The sequence below is a fragment of the Lissotriton helveticus genome, chromosome 5_1 (assembly GCF_964261635.1).
Source record: "Lissotriton helveticus chromosome 5_1, aLisHel1.1, whole genome shotgun sequence".
Lineage (NCBI taxonomy): Eukaryota > Metazoa > Chordata > Amphibia > Caudata > Salamandridae > Lissotriton > Lissotriton helveticus.
In genome coordinates, this window is record NC_136065.1 from 990,392,699 (window position 1) to 990,419,357 (window position 26,659).

Consider the following 26,659-nt stretch of genomic DNA (forward strand, 5'->3'; position numbering starts at 1 on the left):
AATTAATGACAGCCCAGGGGAGACATCCAGTTCACTGTTTCTTAATGATCCTTAACCAAAACAAATTTGTTCATAACCTAATAGCTGGTTTCCAGCTCTTTCATTTTCAAAGACAGGACAGAGTCCCAGTGGTATAAACAATATCTATATTACTGGCCTCCGGTACGAACGATTCATTTTAGATTTTCGAAGTGCATTCATAAGGGATAGGTCTACACAAATAATTGAAGTTCAACCTCCTATATGCAAATGCTAATTTACACAATCATATGTAATTAAAAGTAAGGGTTGCAGACAAATATTTCCAAACATCGTTATCTTTTGTGAATGGAAACCATTTCTGAATAGCACATAAATCATGCCTGCTCTTTTTCAATAAATTGCCTGGATTTAGCACCGCAAAAATATATTTTGATTACTTGTTCATGCAAGGGACTAGAGCAATACTCCATATGTTATAATGTTTACATAGAAAAGCACATCAGACATTGGATTCTCTCTCTCTCGCTCCTTATTTCTTTTTCTATTTCTCTCTGTCTTAAACACACAATGTATCTTTCGCTTGCTCATGTTGTCCCCTGCAACCTCGCTCTTTAACCTTTTCTGTCTCTGTCTCTGTTTCTGTTCTCTCTCTCTCCTTCACCTTCCTCTGAACACACACACTCATGCTCGCCAATTCTTTCAATTCTCTTTCTCTTTCTGTCTATTTGTTCCTTTTATTCTTTCTCTGTTGATTACCTCTTTATCATACAATATCCTTCTCTCCCTGTCCACTCTCTTCCATTGCAACTAATCATTAGCTATGTTTTTCCCTTGTGCTTACTCCTCTTTATCCCTGTCTTTCCTTTCTCCCTCTGCCGCCTCCCTTCTCTATTGCTCTCCATATCTCTCAACGCCTGATTTAGAATTTGGGGAGAGGGTACTCCATCTTCAATGGCTGAGAGGGTAATCAGTTGCAATGGTGCCAAACTGAAGATCTGTCCACCTCATTTTATGTCGGGTGGACCATCAGCATGTCAGCAACATACTTTTAAGATGGCCTGATGGAGTATGGGCCATCTGAGGTTTGGCCACTGCACCCCCTCCTGATATAGAGTGGGCAGTCAAATGGACAGTTTTTACTTTCACACACCAACATCAAAAAAACGTGGTGGTAAGTGGAAGTAAACAAAGTTTAAATGGACCAGCACCATGGGAGGTAGCTTCCATGGTGAGGAGTCATTATGGTTTTTATTTAAAAAGTGAAATCTGTTTTGGGGTTTTATTCTTGGACATACAAAAGCCTAATTGAAAGTGTGCTGAATGGCACCATTATGTTGACGCACCTGTGTGACCCACTTTCAACACACTGAGATGAAGCACTGTGATGGCGGTTCCAGCCAATGGTCAGTGATATCCGCTGGGCTGGCAGACATCTCTAAATTCACAGTGCAGCTAGACCATCAGGGTGATGGAGAATGTCATTCATACCCCTGATGAAGCAAAATCAGTACTCCTAACTCAAAATGAGGTCCTCTGTGTCATTCCCACTCTTTCACTCACTCGTTCAATTTCTCCCACTCTTTCTTTTTCTCTATCTATGCCACAATCTCATTCTCCCGTTCCTCTCCCTTATTCTTTCTCTCTCTTCGTTTGCCATCATGAGGTTTATGGGGAACCCGGGCAAAACATATGTTGGTGTCCCGTGTTTGGAACAACTTTGAAGTTTAATACCCATTTCCTTCTATATTTAAACCCATATAATGCCAAACTATTCTGAATTAAACATGAAACTTTCAAAAAGAGTATCACATAGACATAGTCACAATATGTCTTGCAGTAAAATCAAAAATCCTTCCAATCACACTGGCTAGACAGAGGCAGAGTCAGACTTGGTGGCAGATAGAGAGAAATAAGAGGTTTAGAGGGTGAAATGGATAGAGCAGACAGAGATCCAATAGAGAGAATGTTCAGCACCCATGGAAGGTGAGAGCCCTGGGCAATTGGGCACTTTGCTCCTACCTTAAAATGTCTCTGCTCTCTTTGTCTTTCTCTCTCTCACTCATACCCTCTCGTGATCAATTAAATTAATCTAAATTCAACATGTCTAATTGGATTACTGCCCTGCCAATCTTTTGGAAGTTCATAGGTATCAATGTATCGTTTAATTTCTGATTGCCTAGAATCCTAGAGCCATATGTTTGGAATAATGAGGTCCACACACTTTGAACTAATAATTCTGGGCTCAGAGACACAGGACCTGGGTTTGCAGGTGAAGTTGCAGGGCTTGAGAACACCAGCCTTCGGATACCACAGTGTTGGAGAGCAGACACAAATTAACTCAGCTGAATTATAACCAATACTTCCCTCCACACATTTTGACTTCTGCACCACAGCAGAGAGAAAAGGCCCTCTTAACATTTACACATATTCCAAGTGGGTGTTAAATGTGCAGATTCAGGAGCACTTTTTCAAAGGAAAATATAAAAGCAGAGATAATTTGACCATGGTCCTAACATTATTCTCGAGTCCTTGGGAAAAAACTTGTAATTCCCAGCTTCCGGTGCATAGAAACTGGGAAAAAAATCATGGCTGCCATGCCTCTGGTATACCATAGACTTTTTATCTGTGGTACTCATATTGAGACCAATAGATATTTCACTGCCTTGTATGTCCTCTCTGGCTATTCAAGGAGAATCAAGATCTTCTTTTCATTCAGTGAATGAGGAAATGTGTATAATTTTTATCAGACTCAGGTCGCGTTGATGCATGATTATCTTGAATTTGCTCTCACAGTTTATCAGAGTCATTATTTTCAGCCTAATATTAGGAATGGTCTTTTGTTAGTAGTTCATTTTTTGAATTCTTCATAATAAGTAAATATTCTGCAAGGGTAGTTTCGGTTTAGATGTTTGAAACTATGGGAAACCCATTGTTTTGCCTTGTGGTACCCATCACTTTTACTTTAGACATCTTGGGGCTTATTTGTGGGATATTGGCGTAGGATAGCGAAGCAGGGAACCTTGCTGTGCTGCCTTTTGCCAAAGTGAAAGGGTGGGAATGCACCATACTTAAGCAATATGGTGCATTCCCGTCCTTTCTCCCAGCACTGGCGCTGCTTTGGCAGCCTAACGCTACTGTATGCCCCCCTGCACCATGGTGCAAGTGTACCTCCATTGCATGCAGGAATGTTTTTGCACAGGAAGGGGAACCTTCCACATAGGAAAAAACAAGGAGAAATAAGCATATTCCTCCTCATTACGCCTCACCTCGGGAGGCGTATGGATTTGGCGCTTCCCCAGGTTTACATGACGTTGTAAATCTGGAGCAGCGTCAAATTTCATGGGTGTTGTGTGGGAAAACCCACTGCAACATCCATGGAACGCCTCCTGCGCAGAGAGTAAGGAGATGCAGCGATTTGCGCTGCGTCGCCTTACTCACGATTTATGAGGCCACTCAAAGCCAAGTAGAGTGGCTTTGACTGGCTTCATAAATCAAATTGAGATCCTGGGACATGCATATACCACTTTACGTGGTGCAAAAGTGAGGCAGGGCTCTCATAAATAAGCCCCCATGTATTTTGGTTTCTGGACCACTGGAGGCCTTCTGATTAGGTCTCAGTGTCAAGTGCTCTGCTTACAATGAGTAGTCATGTGCCTTACATGATACCTTTGCAAATCCATTCTATGTGTATGTGAAACTATATTTTGGACGTCATACAAAGTCCACATGTAAGGTTCAAGAGTGATTCATTTGGAATATTAGGTTTTCAATTTGCAAATAAAAAAGCTGTAAAATGTAAAACCTACAGATGAGATCTTGACAGTAGATAATTTAATTGATTGTTGGAATGAGTAACCAAGCTGACCCACAGTGGAGGTTAGAGGAAGAGAGAACTTCACAGGGAATCCATAATCCACCAATGCCAGTTTTTATAGTGAAAGGGACATTGAGATACCTTAGTCTTTAACGCAAACCCCTTAGCTGTAGGAAACTAGCTTATGTGCCTGTACATCTTGGGATGGGAAAGACAGATAACTTAGTTAGATTTATTAGGGGCTCTTTAGCATGCACTGTCCACTGTTATTCTTTAAATTGCCTTGCTTGCCCTACCCAAAGAAGAGCGCTGAATGCCAAAAAGAAGAAACAAGGACCCTCGTGTGGCTGCATAAAATAATTACTGACTACCACAAAGCGGACTTTCGAAATGTTGGAGGCTTGTACCCACTTTGTGTTGAATATCTGGTCACTGAAGTCAGAATTTTGTAGACACCTAAGGAAAAAAGGACCACAGTCTTTTCATTAAAGTTTCCAATGTAAACAATGTCTTCTGTGACTGTAGAGCAAATACCGGAACAAAACAGAGAAAGGCGTGTATTTCCAAGAAGAAAACTGTAGAGCATGTTATTTGACCATGTCTTCTGCATGCTTCTGTGAAACGTCCGTCCCTCAATAGTGGAAAAGTTCCTTTTGGACGGGAAAACAAGGTGCAGATGCAGATACACCCCTTTAACCAGGTATAATTGGACATTTTGGAGTAAAGACACTGAAGACATGTTTTTTCAAAAAGAGAATTGCATCACTGGATTTCCAAGATAAAGTGACAAGCTTGCCTGAAAAAAGGATGTAGTCTTACAGACCTGGTGAAAATGCATTGAACCCTCTTTGATAAAAAGAAAAGATGTTCAGTTTCAGGCTGGTCCTCTTAAGGACCACCTTTCTCTTTTGGAAAATGGATAATTGTAGTACTTATTTCTAATCCAAGTAAATAGATTATACAGCTCATAAGTATATCATCTATGATCACCTGCTCACCTGGAATTCATGAAAGTTGCAAAGCCCTGATTCTTCCTGAACAGATGCTCATGCTCACAGATGAATGACACCTTCACATCTGACCTTAATATCTATCTAACAGTCCTTGGCTTTTGTCGAGGCATAGATTCAGCCATATATTTTCACCTCATAATTGGAGCCCATTAGAATGTCAAGTAATGACATTGTCCTGTTTCAACTTTATTCTGACTACAAAGTTGGAGCTTATCACCCAAACATCTGCAAACATCAAATAGCTAATTTTGTAGGTATTTATATGATGTTTGTATTTAAAGAAGGTACCTAGCCTGGAAAGCTGTGGAGTGCAGCACAATGTCAAAGGCAATGGTACAGTCAAAACGTGTTTTGGGACAGACTGGAGTCTGGGAGCAGAAGTGAACTGTTACTGCATTATTGTGCAGGGTTCCTTTCAGAGGTGTTCCTTCAGCTCTTTCATGAATTGAAACAAAGTATGGTGGGTCCTGAGGAGTACAGATGTTGGGTGCATAGCTGGAGAAGACCCGTTTTCTTTTTCTACTTTTTTGCACTTCTTCATCTCCAGACTGATGATGTTGTGATTCTGGTTGTGTTGGGAGCCACTGAAGATGATACGTTTGTCAGCCAGATACAAATGGATGCTGGTCGTACTGTCTTTGAATGTGACGCAGTTGGTTTGGAAGATGGTACAAGAGCCAGCAACTGAGGTTAATGGAGTTCCTTAGGTATGTGGGCGATGTGATCACATTTGTTCAAGCCCAGGATAAGACATGTTGCAGCATGTAGCGTGTCATTTGGGCGGGGCAGTATGGACTCTGGGAGGCTACAGGACACTGCTTTGTTACTAGCTATATATTAGAATATGAGGGCATGAACAGCAGTTCTGTAGCTGCTTTCTGTGAGGAATGGGGTTACTTTCTTTAATAGAGAGAGCAGGTACCACTCTGTTGCAGCTGGCCCTTTCTGCAGGATTCTCCCCGAAACTGTTTGACTTCCTCTGCCTATTTTACTAACCTGTTTTTTAACTTTAAGACCCTGGGCACTTTACCACTGGTAATGGGTGCTAAAGTACATGTACTCTCTCCTCTAAACCTGGAATGGTTGGATTACACCAGTTCTGCATATTTGATTTACCTATAAGTCCCTTTTAAAGTGATATACCATATATCCAGGGCCTGTGAAATCAATGCTACTTTGGGGCCTGAAGCACTGATTGTGCCACCCACGGAAGTATCCTTTCAAACCAGACTCAGGCCTGCCACCGCAGGGCCTGTATGCGTCATTTACTGCCAATTCAACTTGACATTTAAAACGACTAATCAAGCTTAAGCTCTCCTTTTTTACACATTGGTTACCCCTAAGGTATGCCCTAGTGCACTTTGGGCAGGTTGTTGTGTAAGTAATGTAAAAGGTAGGACATGGACCTTTATGTTTGGAATGTCCCAGTAGTAACAAAGAGCCTGACTACTGAAAGATGGAGGTGCCATTGTGGGTGTGCAGAGGGATATGGGGATAGAATTATTCCATTTATTTCCTTTTACACCTCTGTGCATAACTTCCACTTGAGGAGAGACTGCTGGTTGCTTCCTAGCAGTTTCTCCCCCTGGATTACTGACATATCTTGTCTTTCCACTCTCCATTCCTGCTAGAGTGCAGTGTACTTATGGGTATGTAACAGTCCCACACATTGGCAATTTCGCTTGGAAGCATTAGTAGATAATATATTCAAGACTGAGCTCAATTCATTTCTGTGGTTCCTGCCTCTTGTACATGCCCTACTTCTTGAAGCCTCTATTAGCAATAGAGATCAACAGCAGCCATTATCTGGAGCAGAGAGCATAGTAAAAGACCTGCTAGCATGAAGTAGACAGCATCAGGGAGGATCTCAGGTCACAGTGCTGCCTTAGGGAGATATTGTGTGTTGTTTCAAGTTCGGCAGTGGCAGGAACTCACTTCTTGGGGGGTTAATTTTGGAATGTCTTCCCACTTCAGAACAGTCTTGCAGCTTCTACAAAAAAGCCAATCAAATGGTATGTTTGACGTTGTTGCTCCCAAGGAGCGGGGAGGGGGGTAGTAGGGTGACACTTAAGTACTCCAGTGGTGAAGCAAAACGTGATACTGTGTTTTACTGTTATACATAAACATAATCCTGGAAGGATAGAGGCTGCTTAAGAGGCTGATGCTGAATGTGTGATATATGCTCCTCTGTAAGCTGCAAATGTCCAAATGAAGCACTACAGCTTAAGGAAATCTCAGTGGAAAGTCAAGTTTTTTCAGACTCATCAATTTCTAAATGCCCCTCTGTCACTTCAGGCCAAGTCAAAACAACTTCATCTATTTCATCTGGATGTACGACGTTACAACGCATACTATTACAACGCATGTTTTTACAACGCATTTTTTACAACGCTATGTATACTACAACGCAGTATTTTACAATGACTACTATTACAACGCAATATATATATATTAATAGAAAAGTACTTTTACAATGAATACTGTTACAACGCATACTTTTACAACGCAAAAATAATTTTTTTTCATATATAAATTATGTCACGGGATGCAGGGAAATTAGGGGTTTTGGGTGGGGAAGTGTTTTAAAATGAGGAGATAAACTGCACGGAAATAAGCAGAAAATACCGATTTTTATAAAATTAATACTCGAGTAACTTTTTTAATACTCGAGTAACAACGCATTAAATCTGTCACGGGATGCAGGGAAATTAGGGGTTTTGGGTGGGGAAGTATTTTAAAATGTAGAGGTAAAATGCACGTAAATAGTCAAGAAATAGCGCTTTATTACAAAATTAATACTCGAGTAACAAAATTAATACTCAAGTACCAACATTACTCCTCGCATTTAGAAATATTTGTCAATTTTACTGAACAAAAAACTCTCTTTTTTTTAAAACGGTTCTTAAAACCCAGAAAGTTAATTATGAGAATGACAAATAAACATCACATATCAACGCTATTATATTTTTTGGTATAAATCCGCCATTTTAATGAGTTATTTCAAAAAAGAAGTCCATCATCTATTTCCATAACCTTAAAGATAAACACAACTCTCAAAATGGATGCCAAGAACGAGACGAAATTCAGAAAAGAACACTTCATAAACAAACATTTTAAATTTAACGTTTCCACATTATAACACTTAGTATAAAATTAGAAGTGTAACGGTGTAAATAAAAAAATTATTGATGCTATTCTATGAAACATATAAATAGAAGCAAGACACCATTTTACTTTCAGTTGATTATCAACTCCCAGAGTAAGCAGACGTGAACTGATGACTGTCTGACCTGTTGAACTACATAGCAGCAGTAGCCAACTTTATAGCGTTTATTCACGAATGTTCATGTAAGTAGTTATTATATAAGAAATAAATATTTATGTAGAACATTTAATCACCTTAATTTAAAAATTATAATTTAAAGAACACAAATAATATTACCATATTAGCCATTATTTCATAAAATACCCGTTTTTCTTTTCAAAAATCTCACAATATACCAATGAAACTATAAATGAAATTTGTATAAAAACGATATTTGATTTTCATGTGCTAGTAATGTTTTGCAAAAATTCTGAAAACGTATTTTTAAACAAAATTAATTTATTTGTACTAACAGTTCTTCAAAGAAGTAACACTCATACATAAGCTTCTTCTCATTAAAAGCTTATTGCCAACTAACCAACATATGTGAAAGCGTCTGATATTAAGGTATTTATTTCAGCAATGTAACTAAAAACGATAATAAATATTACACAAACCTTAGTAAAAAATAATTCAATACTATATTTTAATTTTCTTCACATAGATAAACCAACTAGGTTTACGAAAAATATCGTTTCCAGTTTCTCCAAAAAGTCAAATATTTTCGAAAGGTAAATTATTAAAAATGATTACATATATAAATGTATTTCTGAAAACAAAAAACCGATCATAAACTTCTCAGTATCTGTGAAATATTTCTAATTTATAAGTAAAGAAATGTTACATTCATTTTAGGAACTGAAATTTATCTTTTGAGAACCTCCAAATAAGAGTCAAACTGAAAATATACCTCAGGAAGAGCAGCAAGAAGCAAACAACAAAAAACCAAGTTATTTTTTATGAAAGTTACCTGTTAAAGACATAATTAGAACCAAAAAAATATATATATACATTTTTAATGAAACAGAGAAAAACTGTTAGATTCTGGTAAGTGCTGAATAGTGTATAAATGACATTTACTATTCTAAGTCAATAAAATTTCAACACTAGGGTAAGTGCTGGATAGTCTAGGGATTCCAATTACCATTCCAAGTCCAGGAAAGTGCATCAGTATGGTAAGTGCTGGATAGTGTAGAGGTTCCACTTACCATTACAACTCTAGTAAAGTACATCAGTAAGGCAAGTACTGGATAGTGTAGGGGTATCACTTAATAATCTAACTCCAGGAAAGTGCATAAGTAGGGTAAGTGCTGGATAGTGTAGAGATTCCAATTACTATTCAAAATCCAGAAAAGTGCATCAGTAGGGTAAGTGCTGGATAGTGTAGGGGTTCCAATTACTATTCCAACTCCAGGAAAGTGCATCAGTAGAGCAAGTGCTGGATAGTGTAGGGGTGTCACTTAATAATCTAACTCCAGGAAAGTGCATCAGTAGGGTAAGTGCTGGATAGTGTAGGGGTTCTAATTACTATTCCAACTCCAGTAAAGTGCATCAGTAGGGCAAGTGTTGGATAGTGTAGGGGTGTCATTTAATAATCTAACTCCAGGAAAGTGCATCAGTAGGGTAAGTGCTGGATAGTGTAGGGGTTCCAATTACTATTCCAACTCCAGGAAAGTGCATCAATAGAGCAAGTGCTGGATAGTGTAGGGGTGTCATTTAATAATCTAACTCCAGGAAAGTGCATCAGTAGGGTAAGTGCTAGATAGTGTAGGGGTTCCAATTACTATTCCAACTCCAGGAAAGTGCATCAGTAGAGCAAGTGCTGGATAGTGTAGGGGTGTCACTTAATAATCTAACTCCAGGAAAGTGCATCAGTAGGGTAAGTGCTGGATAGTGTAGGGGTTCAAATTACTATTCCAACTCCAGTAAAGTGCATCAGTAAGGCAAGTGTTGGATAGTGTAGGGGTGTCACTTAATAATCTAACTCCAGGAAAGTGCATCAGTAGGGTAAGTGCTGGATAGTGTAGGGGTTCCAATTACTATTCCAACTCCAGGAAAGTGCATCAGTAGAGCAAGTGCTGGATATTGTAGGGGTTCCAATTACTATTCCAACTCCAGGAAAGTGCATCAGTAGGGTAATTGCTGGATAGTGTAGGGGTTCCAATTACTATTCCAACTCCATGAAAGTGCATGACTAGGGTAAGTGCTGGATAGTGTAGGAATGCCACTTATTATTCTAAATCCAAAAAAGTGCATTAAATGTAAGAAATAATAAAATACATAAAACATGTGTAAAACATTTGATACAATCTCGATTTTCTATTTTAGAATTCACCTAGAACATCCAAAATACACAAACAAATCAACCAAGAAGTTAAAGAAACAAAAAGTTGAAGACCAGGAAGAGCAGCAAGAAGCAAACAACAAAAACCCAAGGTAATTTATCAGAAAAGTCAACTGTAAATCACATATTTCTAACCAAATAAATAGATATATACATTTTTAATGAAACACAGAAAAAGTGCTAAATTCTGGTAAGTGCTGAATAGTGTTAAAGTGCCACTTACTATTCTAACTCTATAAAAGTGCATCAGTATGGTGAGTGCTGGATAGTGTAGGGGTTCCAATTACTATTCCAACTCCAGGAAAGTGCATCAGTAGGGTAAGTGCTGGATAGTGTAGGGGTTCCAATTACTATTCTAACTCCAGGAAAGTGCATTAGTAGGGCAAGTGCTGGATAGTGTAGGAGTATCACTTAATAATGTAACTCCAGGAAAGTGCATCAGTAGGGTAAGTGCTGGATAGTGTAGGGGTGTCACTTAATAATCTAACTCCAGGAAAGTGCATCAGTAGGGTAAGTGCTGGATAGTGTAGGGGTTCCAATTACTATTCTAACTCCAGGAAAGTGCATTAGTAGGGCAAGTGCTGGATAGTGTAGGAGTATCACTTAATAATCTAACTCCAGGAAAGTGCATCAGTAGGGTAAGTGCTGGATAGTGTAGGGGTGTCACTTAATAATCTAACTCCATGAAAGTGCATGAGTAGGGTAAGTGCTGGATAGTGTAGAAATGCCACTTATTATTCTAAATCCAAAAAAGTGCATTAAATGTAAGAAATAATAAAATACATGAAACATGTGTAAAACATTTGAAACAATCTCGATTTTGTATTTTAGAATTCACCTAGAACATCCAAAATACACAAACAAATCAACCAAGAAGTTAAAGAAACAAAAAGTTGAAGACCAGGAAGAGCAGCAAGAAGCAAACAACAAAAACCCAAGGTAATTTATCAGAAAAGTCAACTGTAAATCACATATTTCTAACCAAATAAATAGATATATACATTTTTAATGAAACACAGAAAAAGTGCTAAATTCTGGTAAGTGCTGAATAGTGTTAAAGTGACACTTACTATTCTAACTCTATAAAAGTGCATCAGTATGGTAAGTGCTGGATAGTGTAGGGGTTCCAATTACTATTCCAACTCCAGGAAAGTGCATCAGTAGGGTAAGTGCTGGATAGTGTAGGGGTTCCAATTACTATTCTAACTCCAGGAAAGTGCATTAGTAGGGCAAGTGCAGGATAGTGTAGGAGTATCACTTAATAATGTAACTCCAGGAAAGTGCATCAGTAGGGTAAGTGCTGGATAGTGTAGGGGTGTCACTTAATAATCTAACTCCAGGAAAGTGCATCAGTAGGGTAAGTGCTGGATAGTGTAGGGGTTTCAATTACTATTCTAACTCCAAGTAAGTGCATCAGTAGGGTAAGTGCTGGATAGTGTAGGGGTATCACTTAATAATCTAACTCCAGGAAAGTGCATCAGTAGGGTAAGTGCTGGATAGTGTAGGGGTTCCAATTATTATTCCACCTCCATGAAAGTGCATGAGTAGGGTAAGTGCTGGATAGTGTAGGAATGCCACTTATTATTCTAAATCCAAAAAAGTGCATTAAATGTAAGAAATAATAAAATACATGAAACATGTGTGAAACATTTGATACAATCTCGATTTTGTATTTTAGAATTCACCTAGAACATCCAAAATACACAAAGAAATCAACCAAGAAGTAAAAGAAACAAAAAGTTGAAGACCAGGAAGAGCAGCAAGAAGCAAACAACAAAAACACAAGGTAATTTATCAGAAAAGTCAACTGTAAATCACATATTTCTAACCAAATAAATAGATATATACATTTTTAATGAAACACAGAAAAAGTGCTAAATTCTGGTAAGTGATGAATAGTGTTAAAGTGCCACTTACTATTCTAACTCTATAAAAGTGCATCAGTATGGTAAGTGCTGGATAGTGTAGAGGTTCCAATTACTATTCCAACTCCAGGAAAGTGCATCAGTAGGGTAAGTGCTGGATAGTGTAGGGGTTCCAATTACTATTCTAACTCCAGGAAAGTGCATTAGTAGGGCAAGTGCTGGATAGTGTAGGAGTATCACTTAATAATCTAACTCCAGGAAAGTGCATCAGTAGGGTAAGTGCTGGATAGTGTAGGGGTGTCACTTAATAATCTAACTCCAGGAATGTGCATCAGTAGGGTAAGTGCTGGATAGTGTAGGGGTTTCAATTACTATTCTAACTCCAAGTAAGTGCATCAGTAGGGTAAGTGCTGGATAGTGTAGGGGTATCACTTAATAATCTAACTCCAGGAAAGTGCATCAGTAGGGTAAGTGCTGGATAGTGTAGGGGTTCCAATTACTATTCCAACTCCATGAAAGTGCATGAGTAGGGTAAGTGCTGGATAGTGTAGGAATGCCACTTATTATTCTAAATCCAAAAAAGTGCAGTAAATGTAAAAAATAATAAAATACATGAAACATGTGTGAAACATTTGATACAATCTCGATTTTGTATTTTAGAATTCACCTAGAACATCCAAAATACACAAACAAATCAACCAAGAAGTAAAAGAAACAAAAATTTGAAGACCAGGAAGAGCAGCAAGAAGCAAACAACAAAAACCCAAGCTAATTTATCAGAAAAGTCAACTGTAAATCACATATTTCTAACCAAATAAATAGATATATACATTTTTAATAAAACACAGAAAAAGTGCTAAATTCTGGTAATTGCTAAATAGTGTTAAAGTGCCACTTACTATTCTAACTCTATAAAAGTGCATCAGTATGGTAAGTGCTGGATAGTGTAGGGGTTCCAATTACTATTCCAACTCCAGGAAAGTGCATCAGTAGGGTAAGTGCTGGATAGTGTAGGGGTTCCAATTACTATTCTAACTCCAGGAAAGTGCATTAGTAGGGCAAGTGCTGGATAGTGTAGGGGTATCACTTAATAATCTAACTCCAGGAAAGTGCATCATTAGGGTAAGTGCTGGATAGTGTAGGGGTGTCACTTAATAATCTAACTCCAGGAAAGTGCATCAGTAGGGTAAGTGCTGGATAGTGTAGGGGTGTCACTTAATAATCTAACTCCAGGAAAGTGCATCAGTACGGTAAGTGCTGGATAGTGTAGGGGTTCCAATTACTATTCCAACTCCAGGAAAGTGCATCATTAAAGCAAGTGCTGAATAGTGTAGGGGTGTCACTTAATAATCTAACTCCAGGAAAGTGCATCAGTATGGTAAGTGCTGGATAGTGTAGGGGTTCCAATTACTATTCCAACTCCATGAAAGTGCATCAGTAGGGCAAGTGCTGGATAGTATAGGGGTGTCACTTAATAATCTAACTCCAAGAAAGTGCATCAGTAGGGTAAGTGTTGGATAGTGTAGGGGTTCCAATTACTATTCCAACTCCAGTAAAGTGCATCAGTAAGGCAAGTGCTGGATAGTGTAGGGGTGTCACTTAATAATCTAACTCCAGGAAAGTGCATCAGTATGGTAAGTGCTGGATAGTGTAGGGTTTCCAATTACTATTCCAACTCCATGAAAGTGCATCAGTAGGGTAAGTGCTGGATAGTGTAGGGGTTCCAATTACTATTCCAACTCCAGGAAAGTGCATCAGTAGGGTAAGTGCTGGATAGTGTAGGGGTTCCAATTACTATTCTAACTCCAAGAAAGTGCATCAGTAGGGTAAGTGCTGGATAGTGTAGGGGTATCACTTAATAATGTAACTCCAGGAAAGTGCATCAGTAGGGTAAGTGCTGGATAGTGTAGGGGTTCCAATTACTATTCCAACTCCAGGAAAGTGCAACAATAAAATAATTGCTGGATACTGTAGGGGTGCCAATTACTAAATTAACTCTCAAATTTGCTTTTAACACAAAAAATGTATCATTTTCTATGAAATCAAACATATATATATATAAAACTTAAACATTTTCTTTATTTTTTTTTTCTTCAACAGATAATGTCAAGCCAGGCCACGGCATCCTATATAAAATCAAGGAAAGGAACAGACTTCTACAGCATTGTGGATATATATATTGTAATGAAAGATTAAGTGAACCAAGGAAACATTGGAGGTGTGTGAAATATTATTCTTCCCGTTGCAGCGGCAGAGCGGTTACTATTGGTGACATCGTAGTAAATACCACTGACCATAACCACTCTGCCTCTGCAATGGAGATTGAAGTACGTCAAACAATTAATGAGATGAAAGATATTGCATCCACCTCCAATGAAACTCCTGGTTCAATATTAAGAGAGGTTGCACAGCATGTCCCTGGACATATTGCTTGTAACATGCCTATGATACCCAATTTGCGTAGAATTATTCAACGTAAAAAGCAGGCAAGTAACACACACACAGTTACTCCTCAAACTTTTGCTGACATAACTATTCCTCATGACCTTACTCTGTCTTTCTCTAATGAACCTTTCTTACTCTATGACAATGAAAACCCTCTTAAACGTATTTTAATTTTTAGTACTCCCCGCAACCTTTTTAAGTTAGAGAATACTGAAATTTGGATGATGGATGGAACGTTTAAATGTACACCCCATCCATTCACTCAAATTTACAGCATTCATGCTCAAATTAACTCAAATGTAGTACCCTTAGTATACAGTTTACTACCAGATAAGCAATCTGCAACCTACACTGAATTTTTAACAGTGATTAAAGACAAAACTTCTGGCAAAAGTCCTTGGAAAATCATCATTGATTTCGAATTGACTATGATCAATGTGATCAAAAAATTGTACGTGGATACCCAAATTCAGGGGTGTTTTTTTCATTTTTCGCAGGCATATTGGCGTAAGTTACAAAAAACATCCCTGGTTACAGATTACTGCTCAGATAGTAAACTGCAATTTGAATTAAAAAAATTAACAGCACTTTGTTTTGTACCTCCTGAAAGTGTAGACGAGTACTACACTGCAATTTCTGAATCAGAATATTATGTCGAAAATGAAGAAAAATTGGCTCCCTTGTTAAATTACTTTGAAGACACATGGATTGGGCATCTAAGCCGATCGGGTCGCAGGAGGAAGCCACGTTTCCATGTGGAGTGGTGGAACTGCTACTCAACCTGCTTGGAAGGAGGTGCTAAAACAAACAATGCCATAGAGGGATGGCATAACTCCTTCAGTCATACGATTGGAAAACATCATCCAAATTTCTACTCTTTTTTGAAAACTTTGAAGAAGGAGCAAAGTTTTCAAGAAATGAGACTTGCTCAAGCATTAACAGGTAGCCTAAATCCACGACCTTCTAAGCAAGCTAAGGAAATGTCTGAGAGACTATTGGGAGTACTTCAACAATTTTCGTTGAGTGTGGCATTAGACTACCTGGAAAATGTAGCTAACATATTACATTTCTAATCATTTTCCACATTTTTACTTTCCTGCTTTGACCTAAATAATTTTTTCAAATTTAATTAAATTGGCTTTATTTTTTTAAAAAATGTTTAAATTATTTCTCGGGTTCCAAGATATTTTAACTGGAATATGTCTCATATTCTAAAGAACATTTAATTTCCTTAATAATTATTTATCTCCTTATTTTCCCCAAATTTTGATAATATTCATTACACTGTAAGTCGTACAAAAATGTTGTGAAAACATTTTGAACGTAAACATTCAAATTTTCTATCCTTTCTCACCACTTATTTTTTTCCAAAGTGATTGTTTTCGATCCAATTGTTTGATATCCTACAAACTGTAAGCAATTAATTAGTAATATGACTATATTTGTCATATTTGTAAATATCATAACCTTACCTTATTTTTGTAATTTGCATTATTACTTTAGATCTCATAATTATTTAAATAATCGAATCCCATACAATTCGATTCTATTTGCTAACGTTTTACATATATGGAATAGTAATTTATTAAATGTAAACCCAAAAATAACGTTTTTCTAGAGAATTATGTGTTTGTTACACATATCCTTAAACCTGAAATATTTTTCGATAAACTCTATTTTTCGAATATTTCACAATCAGAAACAAAATTTTTTCTTTAAATCATATATCACATCCTAACTCATATTCTTCTCACTATCTAAATTACTAGTATCACATTGCCAAAATTTACCAAAATATATAGCAAAAGAAATCCAAAATAATATGTTTAAAGCAATACAGCAAATGACCGCCTCCATACGAAAAAACCAGTATTCCAATGTGTACAGCGTTGTAAAGAAAAAAACGGCAAATCCCAAAAACATGACTCTAATTTTTTTCGTACATATCAAAATAAACAATTTTTGTTCTCAAACACCTTGCGTTCAAAGGAAATAAACGAGAAATCCAAAAAAAGACGTTTTTTTTCGTACAATTTGAAATATACATTTTTTTCTCTTAAACACCTTTTGTTGTTTGAAAATAAACCACAAATCCAAAAAAAAGACTCTTTTTTTTTTCGAACAACCCGATGTAAACAGTTTCATTTGTCAAACACTTTGTATAAATCAATAATTTTGGAAAAAAACAAACAAATAAACTTTTCTACTTTTCTGTTTCAAAATATCACTCGATAAAGATTTCAAACTTTATTCAAACTATGAAACGTTCAAAATGTTTTCAATACATTACAAAAATATATTCTTTTTTTCACTCTGTATCCATAACTTTTTTTGTTACAGAACCCGACGTAGACATATGCAATTAATATGTTCGTCGAAATGCAAAAAAGAACTGTAAACATCATTAAATAACTATCGCAACCTCTCCTTAATCTTTCATTACAATATATATGTTCGTATACTATTTTTTATTTATAAAATAACTTTATAAACTTTCCTACCTGAGCGCAGATCAGCTTCCATCTGCTTCCAGCAATCGATGCTATCCAAAATGGCCGCTAACGTCGACGTCAACGTGAAAACGTCATCAACATGTAACAAGATAAACAAAGGACTATTTATTTATACATGATTAAATAAATTATAATGTTTTTTTTCACATATTATTCATTGTTAAAAAAATGTTAAAAAATATGTAATAAATTAATAAAAATAAAAATTATTTTTATATATTTTTTTTAACAAAATAAAAGAAGTTTAAAATAAACGTCATTGTCTTTACATTTTTTTACTTAGTTAATTTTACTCCTTAAATGATTTATTCACTATGAAAAATAATGTTTTTCTTCACTTACCTGTATGCTGGTCTTGTTTTCTTTTTCTCTCTCCTCCTTCTATTCTTTTTCTTGCTTACTAATCCATCCCGTTAGGTTACTATGGAGCGATCATTGCAATAAACGAAGGACTAAACCTCCCATTGAAATCAATGCAAAACCGTGGGAAAAAGTGTTTACATGGTTTTACTTATATGTGTATTAAGATAAAAAAAATATATATATTTTCTAAAATTATTTTATAAATAAATAATCTTTTACATAATAATTTTATATTTATTTAATACATATAAAGTAAATTAAAATTAGATTATCATTTATGTAAACATTTACACCAAAACCAACATTAAATTTTACTAATAAAATAATAAATAAATAAAATATATACCTCAGTATTATAAATATTTTTAATAAAATATTTAATAAAATATTTAACAAGTTTAAAATAAACGTCATTGTCTTTACATTTTTTAACTTAGTTAATTTTACTCTTTAAATGATTTATTCACTATGTAAAATAATGTTTTTCTTCTCTTACCTGTATGCTGGTCTTGTTTTCTTTTTCTCTCTCCTCCTTCTATTCTTTTTCTTGCTAACTAATCCATCCCGTTAGGTTACTATGGAGCGATCATTGCAATAAACGAAGGACTAAACCTCCCATTGAAATCAATGTAAAACCGAGGGAAAAAGTGTTTACATGGTTTTACTTATATGTGTATTATGTTAAAAAAAATATATATATATTATAAAAATATTTTATAAATAAATAATCTTTTACATAATAATTTTGTATTTATTTAATACATATCAAGTAAATTAAATTTTTAATTATATTTTATTATAATTTATATTAAATAGAAATAATACCTGAGTATTAATATTTTTAATACCTGAGTATTAATATCAAATAAGTAATAAAATAATTAAATTTTAATGTATTTAATAAATAAAAAACAAATATTACCTGATTATTAATATTTTGTAATTAATTCTATACAAATGTATCTAATAAATATTAAAATAATTATATTATATTACATTATATTTAGAAAACAATTAATACCTGAGTGTTAACATTTTGTAAAAAAAAATTAATACCTGAGTATTAATTTTTTGTAATTTATTCTGAAAACATTTTTCCAATAAATAATTAAATAATTTAATGTAATTATATTAAATATATGGAAAACATTTAATACCTGAGTATTTTTTCTGAAATCATTAATATTTATTTTTTTAATTATTTAAAAATATTATTTTCTATATATAATACAAAATAAATATTTGATTAATTTAATTTTATTATATTATTATAGAAAACAATTAATACCTGAGTATTCATATTTTATCATTTATTCTCAATACATTAGTATCAGCCCCATCCTTTTTAATGTGTATCTCTTCCCGCTAATCAAACTAATCCAATCCTTTGGGATCAAAACAATAAACTACGCGGATGATACACAACTCATCCTCTCTTGGGAAGGTGAAGATGCCACTCCTTTCTCGACCTTCCACGACTGCCTAAGAGAGACGGCTGGTTGGCTTCACATAAACTCCCTCCAGTTTAACTCCGCAAAAACGGAGGTCCTGTTCTGTTCAGGCACCAAGATACCCCGTCAGTTTCCGACTGATTTCTGGCCCCCAGAGTTTAGTGACAAACCTCTGCCGGTTCCCTCGGTTCGCAACCTGGGAGCCATGCTTGACAACAAATTAAGTATGGAAACCCAGGTGACGAAAACCGTGGGGATATGCACAGCCCTGCTTCGCTCACTGCGGAAAATCATGCCTCTCCTCCCGGCACAAGCCAGGGCGTCAATAGTCAGGTGTACGATACTCAGTCGCCTTGACTATTGTAACGCCCTGCTCCTGGAGTCTCCAGTCACGCTGATGGAGCGTCTTCAGCGAATTCAATCTGCCGCCGCCAAGCTGGCTCTTGGCTGGTCGAGGAGGGCTTCGGCCACAGCAGCTCTATCTGAGCTGCACTGGCTACCTCTAAAACAACGAGTGGCCTTCAAGTCCCTCTGCATTGTCTTTAAGGCTCTGCATGGACTTGGACCTAAACCTCTGCGAGCCCTGTTTATGTGGTACACTCCTGCCAGAGATCTACGCTCGTCCTCGGCTTGTCTGGTAAAGGTACCCAGATTTAATAAAGCCAGAACAGGGGGTAGATCCTTCAGGGTTGCAGCGGCCAAGCTGTGGAACAGCCTGCCCACTGACATACGTCAGATGTCCCAGCTTCTTCCGTTCAGGAGACGTATCAAGACCTGGCTTTTCCCTCAATAACTGTCCGTTTGACTATCTCCCCCGGTTATCCGCTAACAGAGTATTCTACAGCGCCAGGAAGCCTGCAAGGTATCAGTCGCGCTCTACAAATTCCCAAAATAATAAAAAATAATAATAATTAGTCAAATAAATAATAAAACAATTATATTATATTACATATAGAAAACAATTAATACCTGAGTATTAATACTTTGCAATATATTCTAAAAAAATGTATCAAATAAATAATAATACTTGTTATTAGAATCATTTTAAGATTTTATTATATTTAATTTTAACATATATTCAATACATATACAACATTTATATTATTAAAAAATAAAATATAATTATTTAATATTTTTTATAAAATAATTTAGTATTTTTAAATTAATAATTTTACGTTGTAAAAACATGCGTTGTAATAGTTTTTGCGTTGTAATAACATGCGTTGTAATAACATGCGTTGTAATAGTTTTTGCGTTGTAAAAAATGCGTTGTAATAGCATTTCGTTGTAATAGTTGCGTTGTAAAGGTCGTTTCCCTTTCATCTACATCTCATAAAAGGGCTACACAAAGACTCCCAACAGTCATGCCCAGAAACTATCAATAATGGGCTTTCCTCGAAGAAGGAAGTTGCAAGCAAGCACCTGCTAGTTGCTGACCTTACCCTCCTTACATCTCAGGAGATTGCAGGTAAGGACCGACAATGTCCTATTTTTACTCAATCCAAGCATATGAACCAATTGGGTTTTAGTGTTAATATTGGTAATATAGTTAGCACTGGCTTGGAATCCCCACTGCCAGCACATGTTGCTTTAACTTTGGGTCCAACAATGTCCCAAGAGAACTTGACTATGGCTATTGATTTAATCATTATTCCAGATAACCAAGGCCAGGCCCAGAGCCAGGAACAGACCCCTGTAGCAGTCTCGGGTGACCAACTTTCTGCATCATCGCCAGTGATAGGAGTGAACCAGTCTCTGGATTCTTTACTGTATTCATTATTAGGAACCATTTTGCCAGAAGGTAGAGACATTAAAATTTCTCAAGACCAGGCTATGCCACAGCTCGAGAGTAAGCTGAACAGACCTGATCAGAAACTGTCCAGTATCATTAGTAGGCTTGGTGACGTGGAAAAAAGGGTTTCTGATTTAGTGGATCAGAGCGGGTCTACTAAGAAACACTCAGGTGTGGTGACTAAAGAAGTAAGAGTGCTAAAAGATAAGCAAGAAGAGCTAAAGAAATGGCTCACGGTGCTCAAACATCAGGTTTGTAGGGATTCCAGAGAACTTTGAAAATGACTGTGGTATGAATTCTTGTACGGTGTGCCTTATCCAAAGTACATCATACCCAATCATACCATGGATTTTTCTACCATGAGAGCTCATCAAGTGCAGGCCCAAATTCAAAATCCTACTGCCAAGCATCCATGGACAGCGTTTTAATTATTCGCCTATCACATAAAGGAACACATTTTGGCCAGAGCGATCCAGCAGAAATCATTCGACTCTGCAGAGGAATTCTCATTCAAGGTCTTTTTGGACATTACCATCATAGCTGCTAGAAAGAGAAAGGATTTTTGCAGTATATTTGATGCTTTTAAAATAGCTGGGAGCCAGCCTACTTCGTTTCAGCAGTTTAAGCAGAGAGTACTTCATAAAGGCCACTTTCACTTCGTTAACTCAACTGAAGATGCACAGGTATTTTTAAGGACTCTACAGAGCGGCCAGACTGGCTAGGAGATGACTTGGTAGCCCTTCTCTGTGTTTTGGTTCCTGGGGCTAGGTGATGCTGTAGGCAGTGATTATTGCTGATTGATGGTGTTATTTTGCTACTTGTCTATTCTTCATTTGCATGTTCACATATTTCTTTGTAGAGTTTAACCAGATATATATATATAATAGAGACAAGACTCTTGATATATATATCTCTCTCTATATATATAGAGGGAGGAACAGCTGCAGGTGACACAGATCATCATATTGGGCGGAGCAAACAACAATTGCTTAAGTGGGGCTGGACTATGCTTCCTGTGATAACTTACTCACCTCCTGTTTTACTCCTGGGTGCTGACGAGGCTACACAGTAGAAATGCTGCATTCGCCCCTTTGTGCCTAAAACTTGATAATAAAAGACTCCGAAGTACTCCCCTGTCGTGGCCTCCACCTTTCTTGTTGAGGGGATTACGGTTGCATGTCTTTTGTGTACCAAGGCGACGACTATGGTAAACTCTATTTGAGTTTGACAATTATTTAATCACAATGAATTGAATGTGATCATTGTTTCAGATCAGGGATAATTGTTCTAGATCTGTGTTTATTACTGCATTTTATGCTTTTTATTGCATTCATGAATTACGCGCTGTATATTTGTACCATCTTAAGATGGCGACCATGTGTATACCATAGTCCTACCTTGGTTTTGGTTACTATTATGGATGACGTCCTTTTAAATTGACGCGCGCCTCGGCTCTCTGCACAATTTGATAAAGCCCCAAGGCGAAACGCGTCGTTGCTGTTTGTTCCCCGAAATAAATTACTAAGAGGAACACCCCCTGTGCCCTGTGAGTGCTACTTTCTTTTTGGATTATCGATCCTAGGATGGTTTGTAGCTGAATATATATATATATATATATATATATATATATATATATATATATATATATATATATATATATATATATATATATATATATATATATATATATATATATTACCTACTGGCGGTCGGCAGTAGGTATATATAGTTAGGATTTTTTCTCTATGGGTTTTTTGAAAATTCTATGTCTAATAACTTTGGCGTTTGTGGACGGAATTGGCTGAAAATTTCAGGAAAATGGCACATTTTGTTTCTGAGCAGCCCCTGAAAATTTTGGGGGGGTTGGTCAAGGGGGGGCCGAGAAAAAAGGGGGGTCCCAAAACGCGTTTTTCCCATGTTAATTTCCATAGGGCGGTTGGCCTCACTTTTAGCCCGAACGGCTGAATGGATTTGCACGAAACTTGGCAAAATTGTAGGGACTGGTAGCCCGATGTGCCTTTTGTAGGTCTCAATATATGTGCTCCAGTGGATTTTGAGAAATTAACGTTTAAAAAAAGATATATATCTGTAACAGCGGACCGGGCAGCGCTCTGGTTCGCGGACTTTTCGCGCAACGGAGCTTTGTGAAGCGAAGCTGATTGGTTCTCCGGCGTCTGTCAACATTCCAAACAGTCCGTAGCGGCCGCCATCTTGTCTCTCGGTAGGATCGAGAGACAAGAGGAGGTCAAAACAAAGGGGGAAATAACTATAAGGGGGCATAGTAGATCCTCGCTGACCCCCTAGGTTTGATGTGGAGGTTTTAAAAGGGCCCCGCGGGGCAAAAAAAAAAAATAATAATAATAATCGAACGGCTGAATGGATTTGCACGAAACTTGGCAAAATATTAGGGACTGGTAGCCCGATGTGCCTTTGCTAGGTCTCAATATATGTGCTCCAGTGGATTTTGAGAAATTAACGTTCAAAAAAAGATATATATCTGTAACAGCGCTCCGCTTCGCGTAACGGAGGTTTGCGAAGCTGATTGGTCATTCTGTCACTGGGCTATAGTTGGGCTACATCTGGCTGATATTTGGGCTACATTTGTTTTTTTGTGTGTCTGGCGGCCATCTTTGGGCTACATTGGGCTACATTGGGCTTCATTGGGCTACATTCGGCTAATTAGCAAATAGCTCATCGCAAACTAGGAATGGTAAAGAATCGCTATTTATTCCTTAAAGTTCGCTATTTAGGAAATGCAAAAAACTTTGATGATACATATGGCGGTTCATCTCTAACAAGATAAGAAGCATAGGGATACATTTATGATGACTGGCGCATCACCAGGGATGTGTTAGTCATTCTGTGCCGCTGTTCCGTCACCTATGGTGTGCTGCATTTACAATGCGGCGCATCATGGGGCAAAAACAGCACAGATGCGTGATGTATCTGTGCCGTAAAGGTGGCGTATTGCTGGAGTTGTATCGCAAGTGTGATGAAGCTCCAGCAAGGGTCGGGGGTGCCCCTGTCGCAGGGTTTCTGTTCTCACACAGAACTGTGGACAGAGGATTGGAACCTCGGCGAATGCATTGCTGGAGTTGTATCGCAAGTGTGATGAAGCTCCAGCAAGGGTCGGGGGTGCCCCTGTCGCAGGGTTTCTGTTCTCACACAGAACTGTGGACAGAGGATTGGAACCTCGGCGAATTAGGGTGTCCCAAAACTCACGTTAGTAATCAAAAACTCCTTAGCAAGCTAGGTACAGTGTCACATTGGATATAACAAACTCTCAATGTTTAGACAATCCAGAATATGAACTTATAGTACCTCAGGATACGTGGAACTCATGAACAGTCGGTCGTTATAGATTTCTTAGAAACCAGAACATGGAGTTAAGAAGAACAGATGTGTATTTGAAATGTTTATTTACTAATGCCGTCTTCTCAGGCGTAGTACCTTAGATAATAAAAGTACACATATTATCAGTAGCAAAATTACCAGCATAGTTACTAGTACATAAAAAGTGAATGGTGATAGTATGTTAACATGCTGTAAATGAATAAGAGTTAGCAACACTTATAAGCAGCCGCGGGCCGTGGAGGGAGTTACGGTGAGGCAGGGAGGCGGGGAGGGGGAGAAGCAGGGTGGAGAATACAAGTACACATATTATCAGTAGCAAAATTACCAGCATAGTTACTAGTACATAAAAAGCGAATGGTGACAGTATGTTAACATGCTGTAAATGAATAAGAGTTAGCAACACTTATAAGCAGCCGCGGGCCGTGGAGGGAGTTACGGTGGGGCAGGGAGGCGGGGAGGGGGAGGGGCAAGGTAGAGAGGGCTCCACCCTGCTTCTCCCCCTCCCCGCCTCCCTGCCCCATCGTAACTCCCTCCACGGCCCGCGGCTGCTTATATCTCACCCTCCCTAATACACATATTATATTATTTGCTAAGAAGGTCTCTTTGTGTTGGTTTAGGGCGTGCCCATACTTTAGTGTCTTAGATTTGAAGGAATCACATCAGCATACACCAGCTCTCTCTTCATGTGAACCGCATCAACTGTTGTGTATGTGTGTTCGGCAAAGCAATATAAAACCCGCCTCATGCCCAGAATTGGCAGAAGTTGCACTTATGTTATGAGTATGAAGTCGTGGAGATCAGACCTCATAACAATTCTGTATCGTGTTGTTCTTGAAACTTTAGCACTCGCTGTACAGATATAGTTTAACAAGTAAAGCAGATAGTAGACCAATAACATATTATTCTCATGTAAACCACGATGAACTACTAGGTGGAAAGCTAAAGCAACAACTAAGTGTCGTGTGCAGAAGTTGCAAAAAAGGAAAAATGGCGTTTAAACCGGTAATGAGCCCATGCTAACTTAACACGGTGTAAAGATATCCAGGACCTAGATGACACCTCCTCATGATCCGGAAACGAACTGAATAAGATAATAGAAGTGCCATCTCATGAGAGCAGATTGCAAGTTTATATGTGGACGGTCCGCAAGGTAAAGCATTAAAAACTAGGAAAATTTAATGCTAAAGAAAAATAAAACAGCCAAGTACTTTATCGAGTCTTAAGCCAATAGGCAAGGTAAATAATAAAAACTTGACAAATAAGTCAATGAATTGTCAATGAAATGCTAGTACTCAGCATATCAAACATGAAAAAGGTCTATGACATAACTGTGTATGCAAAATAAGCTGCAACAGCCTCCAATAGGAAGTCACCGTCTTCATCCGAAAACAGTTCAGCCATCCAATTTAAAAGCGGAAAAGAACATACGTGCTCTCCCAGCACCGGATCCTCTATCACCATCAGAGGACAGCTCGGTGGGTTTTCAAGAAAGCTCTGTTCCAAGAAAGACTGTGCTGCCGCCAGTAAATTCCAGGGACCAAGTAGTCCATGCATCAATGCCACAGCCATAATCCTTTCGCCAGGACAAACCAACTCGTGAGTAATGATAGGAGTCATCAGCTGATTAAAGTCGACGTCAGGAGAAACCGGTCCGCAGAGACACAAATCAATGGCCCAATCGAAATCACAGGTCAGGCAGTGAAATACAGGCTGGACACAGGTGAAGTAGGAGAATCGAAAAGATAATCCATATGCCGTGCTTAATATCGCCAACGGCATTGTGCCATAATATTCTAGCATGCGATTGCGGAACAGTGTCAGCAGCTGCAGGGTGGGAGGTTGCATAGGAGGGACATCCATATTTAAAAATGTAAAAAAGCACAAGAGCGTCCGCTGGTAATGCAAGTAAAAATGCCAATCCACGAACCAGAGTGCAGAAAATAGAATGAAAGGAAGCAGGGATGACTCCAAAGATTTTCTCAAATGAAGTCACGAGACCACTGGTAACAACTTTAAAAAAGTGCGCCAGGGCCTTTGTGGAGGATGCGTTAAAGATAGTCGGAAACATGTTGCTGAAATTGAAAGGCAAATCTTAATTGAAAAGGGTGTGCACCTCTGTACGGGTGTTCGCTATGTGAAGTACGAAAGTTTCACGGGCCGAACTCAAGGCCACCTCTCTCTGAGACAAAAGAGCTCTTATTCTTGCCATGCCATTGAAACGTGTCCCAAGGTTGGTATTTGTGGCCAGATTGAAAACTCCCTATGTTCATGTGTGGGAGGAAATAGAACATTTCTGCAGCAAATAACCTGTTCACTTACTGTTACGATAAAAGGAATACTTTTAATTAACTCAGAACAATCTTCATTATTGAGCATCAAATAACTACCATTTTCCAACAACTTGAACGTGGGGATGATAGCAGGAACTGGCGTGCCTTGCAACACGCAAGCCATATTTGGTCGGTGTTTGTTGCATGAACCGTGTAACTGTATGTGCCTACACATTAGTGAATGATCTGGCGTCTCAGTGCATTCCTCTCCATTCAGATAAACTTCTTGATCATCTTTGAAACATCTG